At 40.8% G+C, this 14,037-nt stretch overlaps 1 protein-coding gene across 3 annotated transcripts in view; it reads right to left on the bottom strand.

The window, feature by feature from the left end:
* Positions 1-13,652, bottom strand: part of large2 (LARGE xylosyl- and glucuronyltransferase 2) — a 151,605-nt gene extending 137,953 nt beyond the window's left edge. For all 3 annotated transcript variants that reach the window (XM_042485237.2, XM_042485227.2, XM_042485245.2), the window contains exon 1: positions 13,163-13,652. The gene's annotated coding sequence lies outside the window, so the exon portion shown is untranslated. The remainder of the gene's footprint in view (positions 1-13,162) is intronic.
* Between the last annotated feature and the right edge of the window lie 385 nt (positions 13,653-14,037).

The raw sequence follows: 14,037 nt of genomic DNA, 5'->3' as shown, positions 1-14,037 counted from the left end.
CACGGTGATACAAAATACTGCATTTTCTCTTCTTTTCTACATCAGATTAAAATATACCTTTTTGATTTCTGAGGTAGGGTGTAAATGCAAAACACAAACTATGCAATGAATGCATTTCTGGACATTCACAATGTCCTCTGCTGTTAAAAAAAAAAAAACCTAAACCTTTTCACTTGGGATAGAGGTGGCTGCTGTGGAAGGGTGTGCTTATGCCAGAGGGGAAAGCAGAGAGGGCATGTTTGAAGAACTTAGTTAGTGTTTTCCCACTCGTGGGTGATAAGTTGGGCTCTCTCTTTGGCTCTTGTACTCGTTTGGGCGAGCAGGGTTGCAGCTTGTCAATGTGGTTTGGCCGTGTATTTTTTTGGCCGTTAAGGATGAACGTGCCTAGGTTGAGTGGACCGGAGCTCCTAACTATGATGCCGGCTCAAATGCTGCATCATGTTAGTAGTACTATTTGTGTAGTTCAACACCCTCTTTCAATATTTACAGACTTTTTTTGTCTTTTCTGTTCTTCTCATCTTCCCGCCTCTATTACTTTCTGACTTAAGGAAACTCAAATGCCGCCACACTTCTGATTAGAAACTGGAGGGTGCATCTTCTATTTCAATAGTACCTGTCTAGAGCATTTGCTTCATCTTCATCGGTTCATTTTCCATCTCACCGATTTGCGTCTTGCATATTTTTTATCAATTTTTAACTGCCTCACAATGCATCTCTACATCACTGATTGTGACTAATAAGAGATAACATTGTTTTCATACTAAAACAGGGTCCACATCGTTTTCAAAAATCCCTGTTTAAGGGGTTTGAATACACCTGAGTAGTGTGGAATAGGCTTGGGCAGTATCTAATTTTTCGTACCTTCAAACCTTTCTGAAATAAGTATATGTGCTGCTTGCTGGCCGCAACATTACATTAATGTAAAGGCTTCAGGAGTAATGCAAATCTTAGGATTCTTATTTTGCAAATTCTATCATCTTTGTTGTACAGCTCTTTTCATTTGAAAAATGCATATATTCCTTGTATGTGAAAAACTATTTCTCTTCACACACACACACACACACACACACACACACACACACACACCTAGCCTTTTATACTACACAGAAATAGGAGAGCACAGAGAGAAAAACAGCGTGGTCGTGTATAAAAGGCGTCAAATCAGAGATGTACTCCCACGTGCATCTTGGAGCTGAAGGCGGTCTGCGCTGCAGCAGCTCTGCTCCGGATTACACATCAGAGTGAAGAGCAGGAGGACACAGGTCAGGCTTTATCCTCCTGCTGCTGCCGCTGATGCTGCTGGGATTCAATCAAGACCTCGACACCTCAATGGTGTGATGGGATGAGATACGGAACAAAGAGTCAGTCCATGTTTGACCAATTACATGAACTCCCTGCTGCTCTTGGATACTGTAAATGTTTGTTATCATGAACACTGTTCAATATAGCAGATTTATACAGATTTGTATTCTTTTCTGCAGCAGAGACTTCACATGTTGCTGTCCATCGACCCGTCCAAAGAGATATTTCGAAACCACAGGCCATATTTACATCAGATCTGTTGAGCTTTGTGACCTCCACAGGATAAATCCTAATGTACCATATATTGCAACAACATTTCTTGTTGGACAGTCAGTCACGAACACAAAGCACAAAGTGACCACAAAGAGTCATAAAAGGGACGCAGAAGTGAATGACTACAAAGAGATGCAACAGCCACAAAAAGAAACAAAAATAACTATAAAGAGATGCAAAATGCCCACAGAAGACCCAAATTGGCCAGACAAGGATGCAAAACATCCACATAAAGAAATGGCTACAAAGAGATACAAATGGCCCCAAAAAGGAACAAAATGATTGGTGACTGTGTGGAGGTGAGAGGAGCCAGGCTTTAAACTTACCTCTCAGCTCTCTTTTTATTATTTACACAACTATTTCTGTCACTTTTGTCACAGGGAAAACTGAAATGTTATAGAAGCTGAAATAAAAACATAAAAGTGGGACATCAAACGACTCAGAGGAGCAAAGAACGATGGGGGACGGATCCTGACTGTTGTTTGTGCCTATGGTCCAAACAGCAGTTCAGAGTATCCACCCTTTTTGGGGTCCTTAGAGGGGGTGCTGGAGAGTGGTCCTTCTGGGGACTCCCTCGTTCTGCTGGGGGACTTCAATGCTCACGTTGGCAATGACAGTGAGACCTGGAGGGGCGTGATCGGGAGGAATGGCCCCCCCAATCTGAACCAGAGTGGTGTTTTGTTATTGGACTTCTGTGCTCACCACAGATTGTCCATAACGAACACTATATTCGAGCATAAGGGTGTCCATATGCGCACTTGGCATCAGGACACCCTAGGCCGCAGTTCGATGATCGACTTTGTAGTCGTATCGTCGGACTTGCGGCCGTATGTCTTGGACACTCGGGTGAAGAGAGGGGCAGAGCTGTCAACCAATCACCCCCTGATGGTGAGCTGGCTCCGATGGTGGGGGAGGACACCGTTCAGACCTGGCAGACCCAAATGCATTGTGAGGGTCTGCTGGGAAGGTCTGGCAGAGTCTCCCGTCAGAAGGAGCTTCAACTCACACCTCTGGGAGAGCTTCTACCATGTCCCGGGGGGGGGGGGTGACAGAGTCCGCATTGCCGGCAGTAAGTCAAACTCATTTCCGGTGAGGGTTGGACTCCGCCAGGGCTGCCCTTTGTCACCGATTCTGTTCATAACTTTTATGGACAGAATTTCTAGGTGCAGCCAGGGTGTTGAGGGGGTCCGGTTTGGTGACCTCAGGATTGGGTCTCTGCTCTTTGCAGATGATGTGGCCCTGTTGGCTTCATCGGGCCGTGACCTCCAGCTGTCACTGGATCGGTTCGCAGCCGAGTGTGAAGCAGCCGGGATAAGAATCAGCACCTCCAAATCCGAGGCCATGGTTCTCAGCCGGAAAAGGGTGGAGTGCCCCCTCCGGATCGGGGACGAAGTCCTGCCCCAAGTGGAGGAGTTTAAGTACCTCGGGGTCTCGTTCACGCGTGAGGGAAGGATGGAGCAGGAGATCGACAGGCGGATCGGTGCAGCGTCTGCAGTAATGCGGACTCTGCACCGATCTGTAGTAGTGAAGAATGAGCTGAGCCGAAAGGCAAAGCTCTCGATTTACCGGTCGATCTTCTTTCCTACCCTCACCTATGGTCACGAGCTTTGGGTAGTGACCGAAAGAACAAGATCGCGGGTACAAGCGGCCAAAAAGATCTTCCTCCGTAGGGTGGCTGGGCTATCCCTTAGAGATAGGGTGAGAAGCTCGGTCATCCGGGAGGAGCTCGAAGTAGAGCCGCTGCTCCTCCACGTTGAGAAGAGCCAGATGAGGTAGCTCGGGCATCTAATTAGGATGCCTCCAGGACGCCTCCCTGGTGAGGTGTTCAGGGCACGTCCCACCGGTAGGAGGCCCCAGGGAAGACCCAGGACACGCTGGAGAGACCATGTCTCACAACTGGCCTGGAAACGCCTCGGGATCCCCCAGGAAGAGCTGGACGAAGTGGCCGGGGAGAGGGAAGTCTGGGCTTCCCTGCTTAGGCTGCTGCCCCCGCGACCCGACGCCGGAAGAAATAAAGAAATAAGCGGAATAAGCGGAAGAAAATGGATGGATGGATGGATATTTCTGTCACTTTGTCATAGGGACAACTGAAATGTTATAGAAGCTGAAATAAAAACATAAAAGTGGGACATCAAACGACTCAGAGGAGCAAAGAAGCATTTTTTTATTTTATTTCAATCTTTTCTCCCGGGCTCCCATCATTCTCTTAAATGTCAACCGGTCTTAAAAATCACAGAATTGCTTTTTATGTGAGCTCATGATTGGAGAAATGACCAAAAAAACTCCCATTGGCAGACATTTTAACAACACAGAGCAAATCAAAATGGAATATATAAATGTGCTTTAAAAATAGTGATAAACAGGCATCCTAACAGCAGAGTTTTACTCGCTCACTTGTTAACATTTAATCCCCAACACTGCCAAACATAAATCTGACAAACTGCTCTCAGCAGTACAAACACAGCAAACGGATAATGACCTGAAATCAATCAGAGCTTCACAGGGATTATTAGCATGCAGCCCAGCAGGCCACGCAAGTCTGCGATCATCTGTGCACTCTGGATCTAGTTCAAAATTTTTGAGAAAAGACGAGCTGCATACACGCAAAGAGACGGAAATCTGTTTTCTCACATGGAGAGGATTAAACACGCTGATGAATGTATGACAACGCCACTCTGTTCACCCTAAGCAGTAGCAGAATACAGCAGGTCCCTGATTCTGGAAGTGTTTGATCACACTGCAATTTTTAAAAAAGTTTTTCAAGACATATCAAAAGAAACCCGCCCACTGTCTAAAGACAAAGGCATCAACATTTTACAAACACACAGGTAATATTTTGACCTCACATAAAGCTTCCTCAGGTCTACAAACACAAGGATCAGCCACAAGATTGTTGACTAAAAGAGGGGATTTTTCTGTCTTTGGAGAGTATCAAAAACTGAAAGTTTGTTCTGATTTCTGAAGTCAAAATCTTTTTCCTCCTTCAAAAGAAAAAGTGCCTTTCTTGCATACACAATCACAGCAAAAAATACTCAACAATAACATCATGCTATTTAAAGAAAACCACAAATATTCTAACACAATTGTAAATTGCAGTGTTGTCATGTTTTTATGTTCATAAAGGTTACAGAACAGCCCCGTCTCCATGAAATTACATTCATACACAACTAATTTAAAACCACAAAAACCTTATTTTTCAAAGACCCAAAATATCTTTTTTTTCTTGCCCTACTTAGCTGGTGTTTTTCAAACATATCAGATTCAAATGCTAATTTCTTTTCTTTTTTTTAAGTGAAAACATGCCATTCAAACATTGAAGAAAAAGTGAGTTTTAAAGTTTTCTTTTAAAACTGCAAAAAAGGAAATAAGGAGAAACAAATTGCCATTTTTAAGAGAACAAACCCTTCCAAACCTGCTTTGTCATATTTCTATGAAAAAAGAAGAAACAAATGAATTAAACTTTTTTTCTTAATTTAAAAAAAATGTGGAAAAAAACTATTGTAAATATGTTCTATTTTCTAGGAAATTAATGTGTAAAGTCTAGTCTACTCCACCTGCATCAGCCTCTGTATTGACCTTATTTTAAAACAATCTGTTACACAACGGATCAGCAGAGGCAGAGGGAGGAAAAAGCTCCAGGCTCCAGTTAAACTGGAGATACAGCAGCACCAAGGACATCCAGAGACAATACTGTACAGGACGTCACAGTTAAGCCTCCTGGCAACAGTTTCCATTAAAAAGTAAGAGTGAGTGTGAGTGTGTGTGTGTATCTACGTGGTTAAATCTGTGAAAGGCTTGCTAATGTCTCTTTCTGCTTGGTCAAACACGTTATTTATTTCTCATTGTGTGTGGCCACAGGCCGTAAACAGATCTGTAATTACCCACACAGCCGTCAGGTGGGCTTAATGGAGAAACCATTAGTACAAAGGGAAAAGCAGAGTAGCAGCGAGAGGGGGGAGTGGAGGGATGAATGAAGGGGAACAGCAGAAACTGTGGAGGAAGAGGAAGAAGAGGAGGAGGAGAATGCAGCCATGGGCATAATAAGCACATAATAGTTGTTAATTCAGCTTATTATGAACCTGTCCGCCACCTTGCTGCTTACTGCATGGAGATGTGTCAGCAGTTAAAACAGGATGATACAAAATAAAGCAGGATACAGTGTAATTTTCCAAAAAATGGGCCAGTGTTTTTATAACGTTTTTTCCCATCAACAAATCCCACGAAAAGACCAAAAGTAACAATGTGTTGGTCCGTTAGGGCTGGGTATTTTTTTAAATGATGATATCTGTACCAAAACCAGTACTTTGAGAGCAATACAAATACCAAAAGAGATATACAGATATGAATGGAGTGGTGTCTACACCCATAAAGCATTAATAAATAGCCTTCTATTTGCTCTGGTTATTAAAGAGAGAGAGAGAGAGAGAGAGAGAGAGAGAGAGAGAGAGAGGGAGAAGGCGGATTTCCATTAACCCTAAAATTGTGCAAATTGAAATTGCAAATGTAAAATATGCCTAATGGAAACGCGTCAATTTCGAAAAAACTCCCATTTATTATCTCATACGTGGCCGCTCCCACATATAAGAAAAAAAACAAAAAAATGCTCTTTTCAAAGTCAAGCTTTAAAAAATATTATACATTAAGTACACTGAGTTAATTTCAACCAACATCAGTTCTAATCATAAATATCAAATACTGATAAATTTTCTGACTTTTAACCCATTAAATGCCAGGTTTTTTGTCATGATGTCATTATGTTTTTAGATTTTTAAAAAAGACAAAATAAATTATTTTCAATATACTACATGAAAAGTAGTTTTTTTTTTAATGATCTCAGCCTGGGATATGTCAGTGATTAGCAGTGACATTGATTGTGACCTAGTGCACTAGCACCTAGTGGAAATAGCATGTATTTTCTCTATTTGCCAAATATGGGGAAAATTGACATCATTAGGTTGAAAACAAAAAGTAAAAATGACAAATTCCAAGGCAAAAGCCCAGAATGACACCAAGAAATAATACACTGTATGTTTTTATGCTTTGATGGCTGTGGGATCAAAAATGTCAGTTTGAATGGGTTTCTATGGTGTGTTTTTTTGCACTGAACAATATGAATGTAAGAATTTTGTTCCCAAGGTTTATTTTAGACTTATTGTACGAGCCGAACTGTGAACTCCAAGATTTAACAAAAATTAACAATCTTGCCAAAATATATACTGTACATATGCATGAACACAGCCAAAATTATCAAAAAAATGAAGACTGGAAAGTAAATGCACCACACAGTTCCGAAGGGTTAATAGATTATTGTTTCTTTATTGAACCTAAATATTAATATATGGCTGTGAAATATTAATAATCTAATTCTTTCATTGCTCATTGCCTTCCTCCCATGATTTGACAGAAATCAAGCTATCGTGCTCAGGTTTCAAAGGGTTAAAGAAGGTAAAGAAAAGCTGATTTAAGTTCTTGTTAAAAGTCAAAACATTCCTTGTAGGAGAATTGGAAGGAACCCTCAGCGGTAAAATAAAACGCAGGAAATGACAAGTTTATGGTTAAGAGGTAGAGTACATTAGGGCTCACTCAGCAGAGCTTGTAACATTAATATTATACAGCATATAGCTTTAAAATATTGATCAGCCATATTTTAATGGTCTGGTTGACTTTACTGTTATGCAGACAATAGAGCAGGAAGCTCATTAAAGACTTGAGCGGAGACAGAGTGGAATGGAAGTTAGAACACTAAGTGCAGGTTGTCCGTGTGATGGAGCAGAGAGAAATGAAGAGGGATCAAATAAAACAAGAAAATGAAAGACAGAAACACAGAGAGAAATGGAGAAAAAGGTGATTAGGTCTTCTTTTTTTAACTTTTATTATCCAAGAATTCAATGAAGACAAATTGACAGTAAAATGATTTTTAGTACAAAAATTCTTAAATCAATCTACTCCTTTTAGTTGTTTAATTTTTGGAGAAATTCTCTGTAAGAATTGTTTTATCAAAAATTTGGATTGCTAATCTCTTTTGCACTGTGAATAAGAAGCTGCAATCAGAAGGCAGTTAGCTTAGTCTCGCATTAATGCCTAAAACAACGGAAAACAGCCACCCTGGCTCTGTCCGAGCATTAAAATAATGCTGGTGTCATTAAGTTACACTCAGGGGCAGCTGCTGAATCATGTGGGACACCTTGTAAAGTTAGGTAAACTCATCCAGTCCAGTTTGAAAATTGTCACACCAGCCAAACCTTAAATGTTACCTTTGGACAGAGTGAGGGCAGCTTTGGCTTAACTTTTCATCAGTAGATCTGTGAGTTTAGAGCTCCAAAACCTGGTCCAAATGATTCACTTCCCTCAAAGCAATCAATAAAGATTGAACTGATGTTGCAATCTACTGAAAGCCAAATGACAGTTGCAAAATGTATTTTCTGGTAATAATAGCAGGTTCACCTACTGGACCTAGAAACATTACTGTATGCTGATGTACAAGTACATCATGCACATGCGCGCACACTCGTACACACACACACAAACAATGCTTTTTCTCCGATACGGTTCAAATGGCTGCTTTTACATATTGAGTATGGACAGCGGAGGAAGTACGACTGTAAGGATTTTTCAGAAATACATTTTTGGACATCTTGGAGCTCCACTCATTTTCAATACAAAGAATAAAATATTTCAGCGATGCAAACCGCTAACTGAATGTCTGAAAGGCAACCTTATCACCTAGAATTTTCATTTGTGCACTATTTACAGTGTTTCCCTTGAGGAGTAGGGAAGTTTGATCAAACTTCACTTTTTTTTAATCTTTGGTGTGCGTTCCTTTTTTATCATTCTGTGTTCTTATCGCCCCACTTGTTTTTGTGAGATTGTGTGAATTCAGCACAGGCAGAACTCATCTTTTTTTTTTCTTCAGCAGCAGTTTGTGGAATTTGATTCCCAGGGTGGATAATTAATCAGTCAAACCAGTCTGAGCTGACCGGATCAGATCAGATCAATGAATAAGAGGACCAGCTGATGCTGAGGTAAATGAAAGCAAACTTTCAAACCCAGCGCAATGAACAATTAAGCTTCACTTACTGCACCCAGTGTTCTGCTGCTCTGTCTGTGCAGTGAAAAACAAAATGGTACATCCTAGGGCCAGGCGATATGGCCTAAAAATAAAATCTTTTTTTTCACACCAAACCTGATCTACAGTTTTAATCGATTTTTTTTCCTTCCTTAAAACAAACTACAAATAACAACGAAATTACTCAAAACAAGTTTTGCTTTTGATTTTAGCAGTAAAAATTAAAGGCAAACTGAATTTCCCTTCTGTTAATATAGTAAACAGAATTTCCGGGGTTAAAGTGCAAGCTGTGAACTTGTCTTTAACACTGAAGGCTGCAGTAATTTCACAAAAAATATTAACATGATTTATTTTGTATCCAATCTTTATATATACAATATATACACAGTATACAGTTGCACTGCATATACAATATGCACAGGAATGTGTGGCACTAGCTGCGCTCCAGTATCCAAATATGCATACACACCTGGCTCCAAAAATATAAAATCAATTTGTGGTGGCAGATGTTCTGATGGTGGCGGGGTGCCACAAATAAATTAATGTGTGGGGAAACACTGAATAAAATGTTACACCAAACACCATCCAGAATACACTTTAAAAAGAAAAGAAAAATTGACCATCTTGTTGACTCAAGATTCCTCACTAGCATAAAATAAAATAAATCTTGCATTCTAAATTATAACGTTGCACTTTTAAAATGTACTTTACTAAAAGGATTCCGTGAACAAAAACAGCTAAGGTTGATCAGCACTTTCTTTTATCTATTTATAGACTTCAAGCCTATGATGAAATTACCCCATCACTAATAACATCATAACTATAGTAGTAGCAGTAGTGGTGGAAGTTGTAGTAGTAGTACTCTGAATGGCATGTCAGCTGACGTTAGGCTGTAAAAACCCCTTTAAAAGCTCAATTAATATCGGCCTCGAACATACAACATCAGTCAGGGTCCGCTCCACGCAACCCAAATGCAGCCTCCACGATGTGATGCCACTCGGACATGCATCACTGCTCCCCTCCACTAACATTAACATAAAGTGCTCGAGGTGAAGTGTGAGGGCAAGTCATCAGGAATTCCAATTGCACACTTGAGGGATTTCCGAGGCCAATGTAAATGGAATTTCTCATTTCCTAAATCAGATTTTACGCTTCCTGGATGGGTTAAGTGTGGAGTCAATCGTGGCAGCGGTAGCCAAGTGCTACTCCTTGGGGGTGGAGGGTGGGGCTTGTCCCCTCAAAGTGCAATGCTTTGGCACACCTTCTTACAAGTGATGAATATTTAAATATGGCACAGTGAAACATGCAGGGGAAATGCTCTCCTCTGTTATTAGAAAGAGGGACAAGGAAGGGAGGAATGGAAAGACAAAAATGCCTGATTTTAACTACTGTTTCCTTTCCTTCTGCTTTGTGAAAAACATTGTAGAAAAGGAGCCAGTCAAATAAAACCATGATGCATTTCATCTGCCACATGGCAAAGCATGCAGGATTTTTTTCCGGGTGGGAAGTCAGAGTGACAGGAAGCAGCAGCAGCAGAGTGTCAAAGAACAAACAGCTGCTACAACGAAACCCCAGAGATCAACTCTGTGTGTGTGTGTGTGTGTGTGTGTGTGTGTGTCTGTGTGTGTGTGTGTGTGTAGATGCTATTTTCTATGAGCAGATGTTACTCCCAATGGGTGTTATGAGTTTTTGGATACTAATCTTGACATGATATCTGAGATTTAGAACAGATGCTTTTGGTATTCAATATGCATCTTTCTTCTGCAAGAGGTCAAAGCTGCTCTCATTAATGTTTTATAAAAATTTTTAACATTAAAGGAGTTGTTTATAGCAACGAGGCCGAAGCAATTTTTACCTAACTCAGCAGTTCCCTTCAGCTTTACTGAGCATTTTAACCTCTTGTAGCTCCCAGTTTTGGTTTTACTGCATATTTCCTGTCTAGTTAACACTCACTGTTTCCAGCAGAAGCAGCTGTTTTCAACAAAAAGCTCTGAGAAAGTCTCTTACAAGGCTTGGGCAGTATCACAGTATAACAGTATGTTTTTCAATACCATCATAAATACAGGCACTCCTCTTTCTATGAAACTAACTGTATGTAGTGCACAGTACGCACCACCAGACCTCAGTCCCCAGTCTCTACTGACAACACCATTGATGCCTATGTACCATATAAACATGGAGAGATTACTGCAGACCCTGGACACAAACTTTTGGAAACACTCCCCAAGAGGCTGAGGTCCATTAACACTAAAACTGATACCCCAAGAACAGCTTCTTCCTGACTGCAGCTGGCCTTAACAACACAGCCAAGGACCACACTGAGACTACATCCACACAACAATGTAGGCTTGGGCAGTATTGCAGTATCATGGTATACCAGGGTATTCAGAAATCACAATGGTATGATTTTTAGTACTGTCATAAAAACAGGAAGCCCTCTTTCCATTACACTCATTGTATGCCGTGCACAGCATGCACCACCGGAGCTCAGTCTCCGGTCTCTACTGGTAGAACAGGCAGCTGAGCTGAAAGACACAGTGACACATTGTGGTGGAGGCAATTAAGCCTTGTCAGTCGTCTGTGACCGAGAGGAAGTTGAATTCAAAAGGTGTTAAAGTTGTTTTTCTCTGTGTAATAAGAAAAATAAGTGAGAGAATACTACTTTTAACATTTTGTGGCTTTCTATTGTGTATTTATTAGTCTGAAAAGCTGATAGCAAGTAGGGCATTTGCCATCATATACCGTACACCTTGCAAAAATTTCAGGAAGGAAAATGAGGTGGTGATGAAAGAGACCAAACCGGAGCAAAAATTAGTGAATATCAAACTTCAATTCATTGTGCAGACATAAACACAGCTCCAAATGAACGACCATGTTGCTGAGTCTCCAGACTAGCAAACAAGTTGCTAACAAGTTCATGATATGAACACATCTAAGTGTTGTGTTTACAGCTTACTGCACTGCCCCTGAGTGGCCAAAAAATGAATCAACTAAGGTTTTACAAAAGACGCAGTAATCCCAAAATGTTATTGCAAAGCACTTGTACAAATAATTTGTCTGAACAGAGTCTAAAATTGGGGGGAAAAATTCTATTTAAATCAGGATAGATCAAAAAACAAAAATATACATGTGAGCTGAAATAGACTACTTTACAGTTTTTGACATGTTGCAGTCGATACCAAAAAATCAATCAATCAATCTCCATATCTAACTCATTGTGGTGTGCAGCGCCTTTATTCCGCTCAGCTGAACACAAGATTTTAGAAACAGACGTACACTGCTAATTTCACCTGTGTATATTCAGTCATATTTCAGTGTCGGAACAACTGGCCAGCGTAAATTAGCTGTTGAGCTCAACCGCTGGTGTTATTAAATGTCAGTGATGATATGTGCACTGTGCCCTTTAAATAAACAAACTATAAATAACATTATAATCCTCGAGTTTTCAGTTCTGATATGTTTGACAACAGAGGTGGTGATTTCTTTGAACAACATGGGAAAGAAGGCAATGAGAAATTAGTAGATTTATTAAGTTATTTTTAAAAGCTATGTCTGGGTGGAAGAAACTAGAGAAAATCTATATTTGTAATCATAATAATCACATTAAATTATGTTTAATAATTATTAAAAATGTCAGGCACTTTTGCAGGTCATTTCCTTTTTTTACTTTCTTGTTGTTTTTAATCATTTTAATAATTATCATGTAATTGTCTTGTAATTTTTAATAATTTCTTGATCATTTTTGGGTAATTTCTTCTTTTGTTGCTCATTGCCTTCTTATCAGGTTTTAAGGAATAAATCAAGCCAATTTGCTCAGGTTTCAAAGGGGTAAAAGTTTAAATCTTATCCTCACATGAAACACCTTCAACCTTTCATGGAAGCAGAAGTGTGCTATGGGGGATCCAGAACTTTGATGTCAAACATTTAAAATTAAATCAGAGTTAGCAGCTTCAGAGTTAGGAATGTTGAGTTGCATTACAGTATCTTAACATTACAAACGCACAGCAATTTTAATGAACTAGAAAGACTGAGTATGACACACTTTGTTGATGGATCCGTCCATTTGGATTTAATATTGTGGAAGTGTACAATATGCTGAATTTTCTGTCCTGCCTATTAAAGTACAGTGATTGAGGGTTTCCTTGCATGTCTTACTTTATTTTTTTTAACAATTCAAAAATGAATTAAATATTAGATTTACGACAGAATTATTAAAATACGGAGGCGATTTGGTATTGTCAATATTCAGTTTAAGTTAGAGCATGGTCGTGTGAGTGCTCTGTTGTGGGGGGGGGGTGGTTTGAACATGGCTCAGCGGATAAGAATGTAGCTTAGTTAGACCTTATCCAACACACAGGTCACATGGACCTGATTTACACACACACACACACACACTTTAATGATTCGAGACATGCACATAGTGACTGAACCTGCTTTCTGTTCTGAGTCAGATGTATGTACAAAACACATACCAGCTGCTTCTTATCTTCCACAGCAACACAAAGTGGAAATGTCCCTCACCTATGTATGTGTGTACTTCTGATGGTTGTTACTTCCACTGTTGTTCCGAGCCGCGAATCACTCCATCTCCTAATCCAGGGGGTTTGTAAACCATCCGAAAATCCATCCACAAACTGGGGAAAAGCTTCGTCTCCGATCCAAGCTGTGTACGCGTGTCTCTGTGCGTGTGTGTAGGAGACACAGTCACGTTAACAGCTCTGCAAAACTGTCCTCAAACGCTCACAAAAACACACGTAGTGAGGACGGAGCGAGGACAGAGCCAGGTGCTGGGGCAGAGAATCGGTGTAAGCTCCGGAGGAAGACGCCGAGTCCGCGCAGAGTTCAGCCCGAAGACGCACCCTGCCCCGGGATGGAGGAGAGAGGACGTTGCTTCTGGCAGGACGTGTGCGCGGTTCTCAACAGTCCTCTCTCTGTGTGGCAGCTGTTTGTTCATTAGCCGGGCGGTGATCACTGTGAGGAAAAAACACACTCTGCTGTATCTGCTTTGCTACTCCGGAGGCTGACTGCAGCAGCACCTCCCCCCAGCAGGAGAGACCCCGCCCAAACGTGGGCTCAGCCAATAGCAGAGGACCAACCCCATCACACACAAACTCTCTCTCTCTGTCTCTCTCTCTCTCTCTCTCTCTCTCTCTCTCTCTCTGTTACAGGGACAAAGACTCAGCTTCTCACCAGGAGCCAATCAGTTATCCCCCTCTAATAAAAGCGGACAGTCACTCGCTCAGACGCAGTGAGGTGAATGCATACTTCTGTCCACATGTGACTGAAGTGCATTAAAGATATTTTACAGCCTTTTAAAACCAGAGTCACAACCTTGGGTCCACTTTCATATTGGACACTTTAATCAAGAAATCAAAGGAGCTACTCAAGAACTTTAA

Source organism: Plectropomus leopardus, chromosome 1 (assembly GCF_026936395.1).
Source record: "Plectropomus leopardus strain MGB_pleo_1.0 chromosome 1, ASM2693639v1, whole genome shotgun sequence".
Classification (NCBI taxonomy): Eukaryota; Metazoa; Chordata; class Actinopteri; order Perciformes; family Serranidae; genus Plectropomus; species Plectropomus leopardus.
The sequence above is the reverse complement of the archived record's forward strand: the minus strand, read 5'-3'. Positions and strand labels throughout refer to the sequence as shown.